Genomic DNA, 17,061 nt, shown 5'->3' on the forward strand with positions numbered 1-17,061 from the left:
CACTGACCAGTACAAGGATACGGACTTCCAGATATTGATAACATATTTCCTTGAGAGATTCCCTGATAGAAGAAGGTGATCTGTCCATTTGTCTTACTGAATGCTTCGAGCTTCAGTAGAAGTATTGATTGCTGAAAACATTCATCTATCCCCGTTTAAAACTAAAGAATTACTTAGGTTCTGTGCACACATTTATCTAACGATTTTCTTGGTCAATTAAAACATTCATTTTTTTTTCTAATCAATATGGGGTTTTTTTTCTTTATTTTCACTGGTCGGTTTCACCTGTTAACAGCAAGACTGGATACTTTGATTTTGCAATTCTTTTTATTTCTAAAAGAGCATAAAACATCTGGGGAAAAGAAGTGACATTACACATGACAAAGGTGAGTTAGGTTACTTTTACTTAATTTAATTCATTTGAACTTTCACAAATATTTCTAAAAATGGATACTTCCATATTTAAATACATGGGATGGTGCTGGATTGCTCAGATACTGCAAATGTTCATTGTCACCTCACAGCACACGGGAAAGGGGGGATGGGACAGCAGAGCACACTGTGGGGGGGGGGAGGGGGGAGGACAGGAGTGCTGCACAGGGGCAAGAGAGAGAGAGGAAGAAGATGATGGAGGCTGCTGGATAGGGAATGGAGGAAGGGGGAGGGGGTGCTGTGCTGGAGTTGTCACCACCGATAAAGGAGGATGAGAGAGGGCTCCGTTTAAATAACGCAGCGTAGTCAGTTAGGTATTGTACCTCAGGGACCTCTCTTTCTAATTTGTACGTCATATATATTTCTCTCTTTATTAAAGTGTTTTGGGTTTTTTTTTTCCTGAAACCGGTCCGTTGAATTTACAGTTATTTTATAGGTGTAATAACACACTCCAGAGTATTCATTAAAGAACTGGGATGAACTTTCTGGATATGGAAGATATTGGCTTCATGCCTTACAGGACATCTAGGGTATGCATTTTTATTTAGTTTTGGAGATTCCTTAATTTGTGTAACAAGCTACACGAGGAAAGTACTAGTGCTACATCTGCAGATGCAGGGGGCGGGGGGCTGCTGCTGCTGCACTACCGGGGAGGTGAATCAGTCTGCACCCCGGCCCCAGCTCTCAGCAGCTCTGTCAGAAGTGCATCCTCTCTGGAAGGCAGACAGGCGTTTCCAGGGACAGGCTAACTGGCAGCTCACGTGCGCTGCTTGAGCACCTTTGTTTCACAGAACCACACATGTCCTTAACAAAAGGCCGCGTGCAGGAAAAGGCCAGGCCATCTGAAAGGCATAGCTTCACATCCTTCACTGGAAAGTAAAAAGCATTCGAGAGAGACATGAACCAGCGTGGAGTCAGCACAGAGCCAAGCTGCATGGCAGCGGCTAAGAAGACGGCTGCCAGGCATGGAAAGGCAGGGCCTAGGGTTTACATTTCTTTCTACCTTCAGACGAAAACTGGAATCCAAAATGACCTAAATTAAAACATGCAATGAAGGTAGCAGGATGAGCTGAGTCAAAGCCAGGTGGCCTCGGGATTTGCAGGAAAAAAAAAACAAAAAACATGTTACAGTAGCGCCACACTCTCCAGCATCATTTTAGTGACACCGCATTGGGTGAATCTGCATTAACTGTAACCTCGCTGTGAAATGTGTTACTTTCACCATTGTGCCACAGGATCTGATGTTATTATTCATGTTATTGTGTTAATGCAGGATTTCACGGCTGGCAGCGAAGAAACTGTAGTGCACCATCAGCCTGTCATGTGGGGATCCAGACTCCTGCAGCCAAGCCTGGCTACGATTTTATATGGTAAGAGGTTGTACTGGTTCTTCCAAAACATTTTTATGGCCATCTCACATTTCATGTCCCTTTTTTCCTCATTCACCAGCATTTCTCAGCTGTCTGTTATTGGTTGAGAACACGAAAAATTGGCATAGTCTAAGTTTGAAAACCAGAAGCCCTGGTAAACCAACAGCACTACATTTAAAGAGCCAGGCCCTCGTTTTGTTAAAAATGGCCAGATAGAAAATAAAATATGCCTGGATAAAAAGAAAAATATAATCTAGGAATAAGAGCCAGAGAGAGACAAGTAAAAATGACTGATGACTCACACCCACACCCCTTTGTGCTGTGGCATAGTTGGAGCAGCCTCGTAGGTGAACCTACGAGGCCTGCGATGGCAGCTGGCGAACGTACCCTGTAGTGGGACAAACTGGAGCTTCACCTACACCAGCCACCTCCCCCCACAGGGTGAGCCCTTGGGTTCTGGCGGCCGGCAGTCCTTAGGTGGGCCCCTGGGGCGGTGGCTAGAACAAGAGCCCAATGGCACGCCGGGGTCAGGGCCAGGCCAAGGTTGGGGCAGGAGGTGCGCAGGTCCAGGCAAGAGGTCAGATGCAGAAAGGCCGAGGGTGGACGATGACCCATGGAAGACAGTGGACGAGGCGGGCAATACAAGGCAAAGTTGGACGAGACAAGGCTGGAGATTCAGGAAAGCAGAACACAGGAGCCAGGAACTCAAAGACAACCCGGACTGCTGAGGCAAGGTCATACTGCCAGGCTCTTGCTTAAGCAGGCCGGTCAGCGCTTCCCGCCACAGGGCTTATATAATGTGCACGTATGCATGCGCGCACGGCTAAGGGACGACAGCAGGAGCGGTGGCGGCCAGCACTCTCATCTTCAGTAGAAGAGTCATGGTTTGCTGCTGATCAGACTACAAGAGACAATGGTGTGCTTGCTATCTAAAGAAATGACCGATGTGGTCCTGAGCGTTGGATAATTCTTATCTTGGTTCAGTAAATGGCATTACAAACTGCAAGAATTCATATAATCACCGATCACAGAGTTAGGCAGGAGTGCATGTTCCAGCTTCATTACAGGTTGCCATTCCTGGATCTCTTTTTCCTATAGGTTGCTACTGAAGGGTTTCTTTCCATCATTCTTTGTAATATTTACATTTATCATGCACAGTGTTTGTGTTTAGTTCTTTCCTTATATCTTCATTCCTAATCTATCTCTTCTATTACATCCTTTAGCCAATTTTAAAAATGTCATTTCTGCTGCCTGAATCCTGCTAACATCTTTATTATGTGTAACCCATACCTCAGATCCACAGAAAAAGGTTGGTGCAGCCATAAGTTAATAAACTTTAACATGTTTTGCTTTTGTACTTTTCTCTTAAATGTTTTATGGATGGACCCACAGATTTAATTGGAATCAGTGCTATTTCCTTGTTATATCATTGACATAGCCAAAAGTAGAGTTGGAACCAAGGTAATTAAAATGCAAAACTTGTTCAGAAATACAGAGATTGATATTCAGCGCCACTTAGCTGGTTAAGTTCCGACGTAGCTAAGGGGTGGCATCGGAATATTTGGCCATCAAGTAGCTGTCAAACTGTTTATCCAGCTAAACAATTAGCTGGATAAGTGAGGGGCAGGATGGGGCTGAGTGTTTCATCTGACTAACTTAGCCAGATAATTGCCGATATTCAGCCTTGTCCAGCTTAGTTAACAGGATACAGCTAGGACAGCCAAACTTAACCCTGCTAATTATAAAATATCTGAGCATATTCAGCAACACAGCCATGGTGCCAAATATCTCAGCCAAGATAGCCAGATAAGTTTATCCGACCTGGATAGCAGCTGAATAGTGGCCTCATGATTGTTCTGTAGTTGTCAGAGACAGTCTTGGTTCTAGTAGGCCATTTTCCTTTAACAACTGCTGTCTGTTTTCTTTAAAGACATTTTGAGATTATAGTTCTAGTTCTATAGTTTGAGGGAAGAGGAATAGCCTAGTGGTTAGAGCAGTGGACTATGAACCAGGAGACCAGGGTTCGAGTCTTGCTGTCGCTCCTTGTGATCTTGGGCAAGTCACTTTACCCTCCATTGCCTCAAGTACAAAAACTTAGATTGTAAGCCCTCTGGGGATAGGGAAATACCTACAGTACCTGAATGTAAACTGATGTGATATCTCAGATCAAATGTTGGTATATAAAATAATAAATAAATAATAGATTTGATGTAGTTGACAGGCTGATTTTTGAAGTTCAGTTTCTGTTCTATGTACTGCCATTCAGTAGAATTCTGGGGTCACCTAAATTCTTCCGTCCTCTAAGAAGGTCATCAGTGCAGATATTAAATAGTGTTGGTGATAACTTAATTCCATTGGTTTTGTGGTTCCTTTCCATACAGGTCGATCCAGTAAAGTGTGCTCCGTCGGAGCGCACTGTCACCCTGCTCTGGACGCGTGTTTTCCCTTACCCCTTATTCAGTAAGGGGAGGAAAACACGCGGCCCACCCGCGGCACCTAATAGCGCCCTCAACATGCAAATGCATGTTGATGGCCCTATTAGGTATTCCTGAGCGATCCAGTAAGTAAAATGTGCAGCCAAGCCGCACATTTTACTCTAAGAAATTAGCGCCGCCCAAAGGTCGGCGCTAATTTCTTCCGGCGCCAGGGAAGTGCACAGAAAAGCAGTAAAAACTGCTTTTCTGTGCACCCTCCGACTTAATATCATAGCGATATTAAGTTGGAGGTCCCCAAAAGTAAAAAAAAAGTAAAAAAAAAAATAAAAAAATTTTGAATTCGGCCCGCGGCTGTCGGGCCGAAAACCGGACGCTCAATTTTGCCGGCGTCCGGTTTCCGAGCCCGTGGCTGTCAGCGGGCTCGAGAACCGACGCCGGCAAAATTGAGCGTCGGCTGTCAAACCCGCTGACAGCCGCCGCTCCAGGCCAAAAGGAGGCGCTAGGGACGCGCTAGTGTCCCTAGCGCCTCTTTTTCCTCGTTTGCACCGCGTCGCCTAATTTAAATACTGGATCGCGCACACCGGCGAGGGGCCGGTGCGCGCGCCGGGAGAGCGGGCGTTAGTCCGCTCTCCCACGGACTTTACTGGATCGAGCTGATAGTCGGTAGATGTTTTTGCTTTCCATCCCATCCAGACTTTGGATGGTGTTTAAGTGTTTCACGTATCCTCTCATCTGTCACAATTTATTGCACTCAACCTTGTTGATTCTGTGAAGGATTGGTTGAAAGTAAGTTGGGAGGGGATACAAATCCCAGGATAGTTGTGAATGAAGGTTCACGGCACCAGATCCCAGGCCTGGTTCTGACTCACCTGGAAGCCCAACAGAGCAGGAAGAAACTGTTGAGTCAAAGAAAGAAACTTTGGTTTTCAAACCGAAGGTAAACAAAGAAGTGGCCTATGCATCCAAGGTCTACAAGTGTAAACGTTACACTCGCTGTGCGCTGCCACGTGCAAGGTCCTGGGTTTGATCCCCTAGTCAGGTCTTTTGCTTCCTAGGTCGGCCGGAGCAGGGACTGCTGCAGAAGTTGCATTCACAGCCCCTAGGGGGAGCGAATCACAGTCATTGCTTAACAGTGACACTTATTGGTCAGATTCAGGGCCCAGGATTGCAGGGGTCTGGAAGGAGCCCTGGTGCAAGGCACCAGCCCTGTGCTGCAGTAACCCAGACTAGGCATGTTTGGGGGATATAAAACTGGAAACAAAATCCCCAGGTAGTTGTAAATGAAGGCTCATGGCACCAGAGCCCAGCTCTGGTTCTCATTGTGCTGAAAGCACAGCAGAGCGCGAGGAAACTGCCAGGTCAAACAAACCACTTGCAAACAGCATGCTTTTGTATGTATTAGGGATGTGCAAAGCCCGAACCTTTTGGTTCGGGCTTCGTTTTCGGTCCTCCGCGGGAAATATCGTATTTCCCGCGGTTCGGGCCTTTGAAATTCGGGGGGGACCCGAAGTTCGGGTTAGTGCACGCTAACATTTTTACGATAGCGCACGCTAACCCGAAAACAAATTTTTCCCGAATTTTTGGGAAAAATTCGTTCAGGTTTCGGGGTCCCCGAACCAGGACGAATGCACATCCCTAGTATGTATATCTTTTCAGTCATGCATGTAAGTCACAGTTAGGTCCCCTAGAATTCCCTTTTTCTGGACATGCGCAGTTACGCATGTAGAGGATAATTTTCAACAGTCTGCACGAGTCAGCACGTGTAAAGCTGCATTAGTATTTTGTAAATGGTGTGGCAGGAGATGCACAATTTATAAAATAGTGCATATCTCTGCCCCAAAAGCACGCGCATATACTTCAGCACGTATATTTTCTGATGCAGAGAAACATACGTTCCCTACCTATATCATTAAAGTATGGGCATACACTTTACACGCAGATTTATAACATATGTGCTTTGTAACTGTCACTTGTGTGTGGAAACAGGTAGGCACCTACTCCACTTGGTCAGATATTTACTTGTGCACCACCATCTCCACCATCAACAAGTGCTTTGTTGGACACATTTTCTCGCAGGCAAGTTAGTCATAATTTCTTCTTCCCTCAGTCTCCCTGAAGGCAGGGTCAGGGCAGGCATTTTTAAAAAATAAATCTGTATTTACATTATAAGTATTCATTACGACTAGCATATCTTTCTTATAAAGCAGCACGCCCCTCGTGAATATTCCACGTTAACGCTCTCTCTCTCTCAGTAACATCTACACAAGTGAATTCTTGCCAGTATCTTTTAGCTGCATTAGAACAGTGAAGGTGACTTCTTAGGTTTTCCATATTCACATTGTCTCATTCATTATACATGAAGAAATGAGAAGGGTAGGCTTAGGAGCAGAAGCTTCTTTTTAATAGTTTAGTTTGGTTGTTTTTTTTTAATGTGCTTTACTATTTCATCTCTTCACATACATATCACCCGCAGCCCTGGAACTGAAGAGGCGTTTACACTGTGAGGAAGGAGTGGTTGACGCTCATCGTCTTCTTGACAGAGGGTAAGAGGGGAATCTGCAGAGGACAAGAACTAATGCCCTTCTGATGTCCCCATAGTGTTGGTGCCACTACCATAAAGAACAGAAAGAGAGGGAAGTGTGGGAGTGAGGGGGGGAGGGGGGGAGGGGGACAACTGAGTGACTGAGGGGGAGATCATGGCTTGGAGGGGAGAGAGACAGAAGGGTGACTGGGGGTTAGGGAGAGAGGGCTGGGAGGGGGATGATGAAGAAAGGTAGATAAAAGTGAAAAACAGGAACGGTGAGATGAAAAATGGTTAAGGCTGGAAGGAGGGAGAGAAAATGTAGGTGATGATGGAAAGGAGAAAAATGTGGAGAAGGGAGGCAGACATAAGAATCAAAATAAAAGACAGGTGGGCAAGACAGGAAATAAAGATAAAATGGAAAGAAGAACCAGGAAAAGTAGTCAACAGAAAACAGGACGAAAAATACCCAGTACATTTAGGGCCGGATTTACGGGGGGGGGGGGGGGGGGGGTTATGTGTGCCGGCCTATTTAAAAAAAGGCCCGGCGACACACGTAAAGCCCAAGGACGCGTGTAAGTCCCGGGGCTTGCAAAAAGGGGTGGGACAGGGGCGGGGCCAGAGGACTCCGACATAGTGGCCATTTGCTGCTGTGTTGGAGGATCATGTGCCGGCAGGCGCAAAAGGTAAGACAAAGGTCGGGGGAGGTTAGAGTAGGGCTAGGGGGGGGAAAGGTTGGGGGAAGGGGTGGGAAGGTCAGGCTAGGGGGGAGGGAACGGGGAAAGGCAGCGCGGCTCGGCGCGCACAAGCTGCACAATTGGGCACCCCCCTGTGCGCGCCGACGCTCAATTTTATAACATGCATGCGCATGTTATAAAATCGGGCATACATGTGTGTGCGCCGGGTAGCGTGCGCACCTTTTAAAATCTACCCCTTAGAAAAGAAACCTATTGTCAATTTACTTACTGACATTTGGACATTAAATTATTGTTGTGTACCTTGCTATGCATTTCATTTTTTAACTATGTCTCATAACTTATAAGTGGTATTGTTCTACTTTTGGTAGATCTCCTGTTTGCATTAAGATAAAATGCATCAAAGAGTGCTTTCTTGGACACACATTTTCTCACAGGCAAGTTAGTTATACTTTCTTCTTCCCTCAGTCTCCCTGAAGCCAATAATGCAAGCTCAAGCTTCCTATTAACTATTTAAGGGTGCACAGATTGCAACGTTCACTTACTGTGCCTCTCTCAGGATACTCTTTGCCCACTGGCCCACTATGGCCATCATGGGACTTCCAACTGGAAGTTGCCCTCGATTGTGGTCCGGTTCTGCCCTTGTCGATCTGGTTCTATTCTATTCTAGTCTTCCACTTGTACACCACCTTATTCCCCAAAATGGGGATCTAGCCAAGTATTCTAGGGTTCACATTTTTGCTTTTTCTAAGAAGGTCAATCATCCTGCAAGTTATTCCTCAACCAATAAAGGCAGAGTAGCTCAGAACTCTTAATAGGAAGTAGTAAGTACATGAGACCATGTTGTAATGCATAATTAAATCTTCCAGTGACTCAATCAGTGGGGCATTGCTCATTACAGATGCACTGAGTGAATTCTAAACGAAATTTCCAACACGTGCAATCTGACAACTTCTTATAATCAGTTGAGAAAATCCATAAAACGCATGCATTTTCTATTTTCTCATGACCTTTTCTTAAAAATATAGCAGTTGTAGCAAGATCTCCTGGGGTTTCACTGAGACAAAGTCCACAGTGGATTAGTTTGGGGGTTTTTAATATATTTGTTTTTAAGAAATAAACTTCCCTGCACCCAAAGGGATTTCACAGAAAAGAAGCACGCCAAAAATCCGCCCAGTTTGCTTCTGCAAAGGATACATTCACTCACCACCTTGCAGTGGGAAAGTGTTCCAGCAACGGTGATTTTAAAGAACCCAAAGATCCGTGCAGCAGGCAACAATTTCTCGTGTTTTTATAGTATCCACCCATTTATTTTTTTAAGCACCCCTACCGAATCCCTAAAATGAGTCTGGATGGCATTTATAGTGAGAAATATAAAAGCAGAAAATGCAATTTTGCTCAAACGCATTGCTGAGCTCAGTGCGTCGAAAAAAAAGCGGATCTTTCACCTCTGCCGTCTTCGGTCTACTTTTCAAATGACAAAAACTTAGAGAACACTGCTAAATAAAACTGCCACACGGCTTCCAACAGAATTCTTCCAGCAAGACGGCTCACCTGGGACCCCCAGCGCCTTATGGATTAGACGCCAAACTCCGAGACTGGCTGCAAATTGGGTCATAAATCAAGTCACTTTAAATTGTTTTAATCTACCTCTAACACTAGGGGTGAAAGGTAGACAGAGTGGCCTTTATGGTTCATGTGTTCCTTTTCAAGGTGACCTGAAAGTTATTATTGAATTTAACTTCTTTTCAAATTGATATTAATGCCTAGCCTTCTAAATTATTATTATTTTTTTTAATTTAGGGAAGAAAAATGTTTTATTCGTTCAGTACTGAAACAGAGGAGGAGTAGAGGAGTGGTTAGAACGGCAGGCCATGAACCAGGGAAGCCCAGGGTCAAATCCCACTCCTGCTCCTTATGACATTGGGTAAAGTCACTTTATCTTCCCTTGTCTTACGTACAAATTGGGAGCCCTCTGGGGATCAAGAAACACCTTAAGTACTGCTTTGCAGTGCTAAAAAGTGGACAATAAATAGAAGGACGGAAGCCTAGACACTGAAATAACTATAAGTTGATGGATTCTAATGGTTGTATGTTGGGAATGATTTGAAAAGTTTTTGAACACATACACTAAAGATTCAAGAAACAAACGTGCTTCTTACACGTGTTCTTCTATTGATCTCTTCTGGAGCTCTGATGCTCCTGTACTTGCCTAGTTGTGATTCCCAGAATGCCAGCAAGAGCCAGTTATCCTGCATTATTTGGGGAGGTGGGGGCAGAGTGGTGCAAAGCAATACCACCCCAGAATTATAATGTCTGATGCCTAGAAGATTTTTCACCTCTGTGCCTTTCCACAAGGCAGACCCCCTCTGAATCCCGCTGTTAACGCAGCCAGCCGGCAAGTGCCACATCTGGAAAGTCTGCCAGCCGTTAAGCTCTTGCCCCAACCCTTCACAGTCCTGGCAGAGGACCCTGAAAGCTTGCACTGCAGCACTTCCGAGGCTGCCGTAAGAAGGATGGCGCTTATTCAGATGGGAAAGCTGTAAACTGGCTCCAGGCCTCTCCTCAGGCCCATCCATGCTCCCACTTCCCTCCCCAGCTCTCTGGTGACAGAGGCGGTCCAAACCGAGGTTCCAGCACCTCTCCTGCTTTACTAACCAGAATCCCTAGAAACAATCCAGTCAGATTACCAACCTGGTCGCCAGTTTTCCCCGAGCAAAGAACATTCAAAAGAGGATTGGGGGTTGGAGCATATGTCGGGGATTTTTTTTTTTTTGGTATTGTTTGATATTTTGTAATATTTTGATATGCCATTATTTCATTGTATTTTGGTTATGTCATGAACTGCTCCAAGGTCTCTTTTAAAGAAGGCCGGTATATAAATATATAAGCTATAATGCACTGTTATATTATACAAAATAAAAATGGACAAACGAGAGCTCTGTTTTCCTTAGTAGGCACAATGCCTTCCTCTGCCCTTCATCATTTCTCTGTGTTCACCAGCCCTATCCTCCTCCTCCAAATTAAAAAAAAAGAAAAAATTGGTGAAGGCTGCAGATCTGATGAATTTCATCAATGCTCTGCCTCTTGTATGCAAATCCTCCCACTGGAGTCTCTGGTGAGCACTTTCCCAGATGTGTAAGTTGTTGTTTTTTTTCGGCCTCTTGGTGCAAGGAGCACCCGCCACTTTTTCACACGCCCATCCTGGAGATCGGGCCCAGGAGCCCGGGACCGCTTCATGCCAACCGCCGTAGGCCCTGCTCTCGCGGGCAGCTCGCCTCTCGTTGCGTCCTGGGTTTTGGATCCCAGTCAGACATTGCAACTGATAAAAACAGGAGAACGTCAGGAAACAGGAAAAGAAATTAAACTACATCAAGTTAGCAGATGAAATGTAATCAGGCGCATTTTCTGCTTGGGCACGGGCTGTCATTATTAGATTCCCTTTGGTTTAATGACAGCCATTTCTGGAGCTTCTCAGCGGGGATGGATGTTGCACAGCGGTCCGGTCTGGATTCTTTTTTTTTTTTTTTTTTGCTGCAAGAACCACAAGGCTCCTGCAAAAGCTACTTGTTTATTCATGAGGCCGCACAATTTCCCATCTCCTTCTTGCCCTTCACCTTGATCCCAAGTTATAAATGCATTTAAAAACGGATGCGGCAGAGGCACACCGGGGAGCGGTGTCTGAAACACCGTGCCCTCGTTGTAGCACCAAGCTGTCTCTCTCTCTCTTTCTCTCCCCAAGCCATTGCATTTCCCCCTTGACAGTCGGAGGAATCTACGCAGCCGACGCATTGTTCCATATTCACACACGGGTAACGTGCACGTGGTCAAACGAAAAAAAAAAAGAAAAAATGTTCAGCTTAATGGAAAGAGCCCATTACTTCACTGAAAATAACACTAAATCAATGCGAAGGAGTTATGTGGATTTAGAAACAAAAAAAATGTTGGCTCGGTCCTATTCTGCTCATGCAGGAGCTAGGCCAAATGTCTCTCTTCAGCTGACAAACTCTGTCTTGACTGAGCAAAAATGTTCCTTTATTTCCTCTGGTTCCCATGTAACTTTGGGGTCCCGTCCCCCCCAAACACCTTTTATTTTCAAAGCTGGGTTGCTGCATGCAGCTATGCATACTGCTGGTATTTAACGTACTCTGAACTGTCAGTGTGCTGTAATGTGATTCTGCACCACATATGGAAAACCGTTCATTAAAAGATTTCAAAAGTAAACGTCAAGCGCTAATACTCGCTCTCCAGCTACGTTACTAGTTTTATAATTCCCCCGAGGTCCTGAGAGCACATAGGCCTGGACCAATCATAAACAGCCTCACCTGGAAAGAGATTTGATTGGTTCGTGCAGTGTATGCGAGCTCATTGACTTCATAAAATCAGAATGGCGGAATATAAATCAAATAAATAAATATAGACCGAATGGGAACCGGTGTCTCTCTTAACAAGGGGAGGGTCTCAGCTTGCTGGTCACTAAGGAACAAAAGCTCTGTGACTCTGGGTCAATTATGATACTTAAAAGAAAGATGCTATGGAAGTCTATGGAAGTAAATGCCTTGGTTTAGAGCAGTCCTCGGGACACCCCTAGCCAGTCAGGGGTTCAGGATAGCCACAATGAATATGCATGAGACAGATTTGCATACAGTGGAGGTAGTGCATGCAGATTTAGCTCATGCATATTCATTGTGGCTATCCTGAAAACTTAACTGGCTAGCTGTGTCCCAAGGACTGGGTTGAGAATCCTTAGTTTAGAGCAGTGTTTCTTAAACTGGTGCTGGAGTATCCCCATAGCCAGTTTGGTATTCAGGATAGCCACAATGAATATGCATGAGATAGATTTGCATGCAATGGAGACAACACGTGTTAATCTACCTCAATCTCATGCATTCTCATTGTAGATACTTTGAAAGCCAGATTGGCTTTGTGTGTGTGTGTGTGTGTGTGTGTGTGTGTAGGGGGTGGGAGTTGTACTCCAGGACTGGCTTGAGAAAGGCGGCTTTAGAGGGTCTCTCTGGTTCTGCCTTCCTGTAAAAGATGTCACTTCGCAATGAGTAAAGGGTGAGAAACACGACAGATATTGATGAAATGAAGGGGAACTGTGGAAAAGAAGCTTAAAGAATTAAAAAAAATAATAATGATAGCATTAATTGACAATGGTTAGATACTGCCAGTTACCATGTATGCTTTTAAAGCATTGTGCAGGGCAGCTATAGCTTTCTTTTAGCAGTTTATTAACCCAGAGACCCCAGTTACACCACCCAGAGAGTTTCTTGGAAGGTAAACAGGCTCAGGCCTGGTTAATACCTGAAAGGGAGATCATACCAAGAAGACCAGAAGCCACTTAAATCAATGGCAAATCATTGCAACATCCTGCCATGAAACTGTCAGGTGGTAGAACATGACCACCAAAAGTCTGTGGAAAACAGATAAGGCACCTATATCAATATCACCACAATCCACAAATATAGCCGTTATTTTTTAATGGTTTTTATATAAAGATTTACAAAATAATCTAAGCACCAAACCTGAAAACAGAAATAAAAGAAGTTGCTTCTAACCATCCTATGCCAGAAAGACAGTTTCATCTGTCCATTTCAACTGAAGGATGCTGGGCTTGATGGACCCTTGGTCTGACCCAGCATGGCAATTTCTTATGTTCTTATGATGTAAACTCTAAAATATTGGCAACTGATAGAGGTGAGAAGAACTTAGAAGTATAAAGAACTTGTCTGTTAAGTCCTAGGGTGAGGCAGGGCCTATCTTGATCCTTGAACTATGTTGCTGTTGTTGAAAGTTTTCTGTCAACTGGACATGCTCATCTAATACATTTAAAAAAAAATGTTATCAAAGAGATATTGAGCTGCTAGATTCCATACTTGTTTTCTTCAGTGGATTGTATTATCTCATGAGAGCTTCTAAGAAAACTAAAATGTCAGGATAGGATGCGATGTCCTTTTGTGGATTACAAGCTGGTTAAAATACAGGAAACAGAGAGTAGGATAAAATAGTCAATTTTCTCAGTGGAAAAGGGTAAACAGTGGAGTGCCTCAGGGATCTGTACTTGGACCGGTGCTTTTCAATATATTTAAAAATGATCTGAAAAGGAATACGACGAGTGAGATTATCAAATTTGCGGACGATACAAAATTATTCAGAGTAGTTAAATCACAAGCGGATTGTGAAACATTACAGGAGGACCTTGGAAGACTAGAAGATTGGGCATCCAAATGGCAGATTAAATTTAATGTGGACAAGTGCAAGGTGTTGCATATAGGGAAAAATAGCCCTTGCTGTAGTTACACGATGTTAGGCTCTATATTAGGAGCTACCACCCTGGAAAAAGATCAGGCATCATAGTGGATAATGCTTTAAAACTGTCGGCTCAGTGTGCTGCTGCAGTCAAAAAAGCAAACCATGCTAGGAATTACTAGGAAGGGAATGGTTAATAAAATGGAAAATGTCATAATGCCTCTGCATTGCTCCATGGTGAAACCGCACCTGGAATACTGTGTACAATTCTGGTCGCCGCATCTGAAAAAAGATATAATTGTGATGGAGAAGGTACAGAGAAGGGCAACCTAAATGATAAAGGGGATGGAACAGCTCCCATATGAGGAAAGGCTGAAGAGGTTAGGGCTGTTCAGCTTGGAGAAGAGACGGCTGAGGGGGGATATGATAGAGGTCTTTAAGATCATGAGAGGTCTTGAAAGAGTAAATGTGAAATGGTTATTTACACTTTCGGATAATAAAAGGACTAGGGGGCATTCCATGAAGTTAGCAAGTAGCACATTTAAGACTAATTGGAGAAAATTCTTTTTCACTCAATACACAATTAAGCTCTGGCATTTGTTGCCAGAGGATGTGGTTAGTGCAGTTAGTGTAGCTGTGTTTAAAAAAGGATTGGATAAGTTCTTGGAGGAGAAGTCCATTAACTGCTATTAATCAAGTTTATTTAGGGAATAGCCACTGCTATTAATTGCATCAGTAGCATGGGATCTTCTGGTGTTTGGGTAATTGCCAGGTTCTTGTGGCCTGGTTTTGGCCTCTTTTGGAAACAGGATGCTGGGCTCGATGGACCCTTGGTCTGACCCAGCATGGCAATTTCTTATGTCTTATGTGAATTCCTGTGGATGTGAATTTTACTTCTGCTCGCTCTGAGAATAAATAACTATTTACTGGAATCAGCAGCAAAGTTGCTAGTGGATGTTGTTTTCCTGGGAAGGGACCCTTAGCACCTTCCAGGGGTTTGCCTGTGAAGTAAATCAAATTCTGGCTTGTTCCTGACACATTCAACCTCTTTATGTATAATCATGCTGCTCCCTTCCCCCTAGATTATATGAAATAATGACAGAAATGTAAAGAATGTGTTCAAATAGCCAGTAAATGCGTATATAGATATACACATACAGACATGATACTTTTATAGGGTCATCCCTATCCAGAAGAGATTATGCCTCAGTGCCGGTCCACAATGCCACCTTTTCAACCATGACCACATAAGAAACCTAGGGATACTGAAAAGCTGCTAAATTTAGGCTCCTAGGTTAGCTACCTAATGGCCTAATTCATTAAGTCATTTCTTCCATTCTGTGTCTATGGGAAAATGTCCTGATGAATCGAGCCCTAAGTTAGGATCCTATTTTCAGCTGAAGGTAGGAGTTTTCAGCTCCTAAATTTAGGGCTGCTATTTCCTTTGCTTAGATTTAGGGGCCTAGTTCTGAAAATCAGTGCTAAGCGCCTAACTTTTTTCCCACCCTAACTCCGCCCCTGTAGTCACCCACTTTTTAGGCTCCTAAATTGTATGAGTATAGTGAAGCTAGGAATCTAAATTTAGGAACTCAGCCCTAGGACATTTTCAAAAGGGCCAATTTAGGAGCCTAACTCCAAAAGTTAGGAGCCTAAACCCTTTGAAAATTGGCCGCACAATAAACAGAGAAAGGACTGGAAAGCCCAATAAAAATAAATAAATAAATAAATAAATACCCCTACCAAGAAAAAAAGAGCCTCAATCCTAACATGTACGCAACATAAACCCTCAACTGGGGTAGAGGGAATAATCCAAGTCACAATTAGTACCTAATCTCCCAGGAATATGTGGGAAAGAAAGAAACACACCATTATCTCTAATAACTGGCAAAACTATCTAGTGTCAAATCAAACATTATCTTGGCTACAACAACAGAATGAATAATCTAAATCCACATTAATGTGAGAAAAGCAAAGGTCACAGATTTAACGTCATCCTTCATAAACCAAACGAGGTGTGCAGGGTCAAAAAATATCAACTGTCTGCCTTAATATGGCACGAAACATCTACAAGGAAATTTCAAATAATAGGAAGCTCCTAGAGAGATAAATTCATGATACAATTCTTGATTTACACAGCTCTGCTCGCCTCTGGAAACACCCTAATCCTTTGATCCTTACACAAAACCTCTCTCCTAGGCAAAAACAATTTAAAAGTCATACCTCATTGTGCTTCAAACACAAAGGTAACCTTTAAAGTTAGCTTTGGAAAGGTCTTCATCCTGGGGAGTGGACGGGAACTGAAAAAAGTCCAAACGGTCCACAGACGCTTGACCTTCTAAGACCACCCTGCCCCGGGTAAAGGAAAGATAGCAAACCTGGCCTGCAGGTGGGGTAGCCAGAGATTTAAACATTTCCGAGGCAGAAAGCCTGGAAGTTGAGGGAAAATTAATAAACGTTCTTCAGTAGTTTGGAAGAGGCAGAAGGGTTTATTTTCTCATTACGAAGCACAGAAAGGGGACATGATTAAAACTTCAAAAAAAAACCCCACAACATTTAAGGATTATGGGGGCTCCATTTTCAGCTGCTGTGCGGCTCGGCGAGTTAGCTGAATAACTTTCTCCAGCTAAACTAGCAAGGTATATTCAGCGGCATGGCTGCTCTGGTCTGCGGCCCGCCCGGAGTTAGCCAGATAACTGGTCTGGCTATCACTGCTCCTCCCTGGAACGCCTCGGCTGAATTTGCCAGTTTTGCCATTTAGACGGCTTAACTTTGAAGTTATCCATCTGCATGGCTTTGGGATATCAACCTCTCTATCAGGCCGATACAGTATGCGCGTTTCCCCTTACCCCTTATTCAGTAAGGGGCGGAAAACACGCGTCCAACCCGCGGCACCTAATAGCGCCCTCAACATGCAAATGCATGTTAATGGCCCTATTAGGGATGCGCGCGGGATACAGAAAGTAAAATGTGCAGCCAAGCTGCACATTTTACTTTCAGAAATTAGCGCCGACCCAAAGGTTGGCGCTAATTTCTTCCGGCACCAGGAAAGTGCACAGAAAAGCAGGAAAGTGCACAGAAAAGCAGATATTAAGTCGGAGGTCCCGAAGAGTAATAAAAGTTTAAAAAAAAAATTTTGAATTCGGCCCGCGGCTGTAAGGCCGAAAACCAGACGCTCAATTTTGCCGGCGTCCGGTTTCTGAGCCCGTGGCTGTCAGCAGGCTCGAGAACTGACGCCGGCAAAATTGAGCATCGGCTGTCAAACCCAGCTGCCAGCCTCCGCTCCTTTTGCCCGTTTTTACCACCGGGCCTAATTTAAATACAGAATCTCGCCCGCTCTCCCGCGGACTTTACTGTAT

The 17,061-nt window shown here is 44.2% G+C and overlaps 1 long non-coding RNA gene across 1 annotated transcript in view; it reads left to right on the plus strand.

The window, feature by feature from the left end:
• Positions 1-17,061, plus strand: part of LOC115097403 — a 53,537-nt gene that overhangs the window by 12,364 nt on the left and 24,112 nt on the right. The window contains exons 3-4 of the long non-coding RNA XR_003858273.1: positions 1,706-1,802; positions 6,711-6,780. This is a non-coding gene — a long non-coding RNA (uncharacterized LOC115097403). The remainder of the gene's footprint in view (positions 1-1,705; positions 1,803-6,710; positions 6,781-17,061) is intronic.

This window comes from Rhinatrema bivittatum, chromosome 8 (assembly GCF_901001135.1).
Source record: "Rhinatrema bivittatum chromosome 8, aRhiBiv1.1, whole genome shotgun sequence".
Classification (NCBI taxonomy): domain Eukaryota; kingdom Metazoa; phylum Chordata; class Amphibia; order Gymnophiona; family Rhinatrematidae; genus Rhinatrema; species Rhinatrema bivittatum.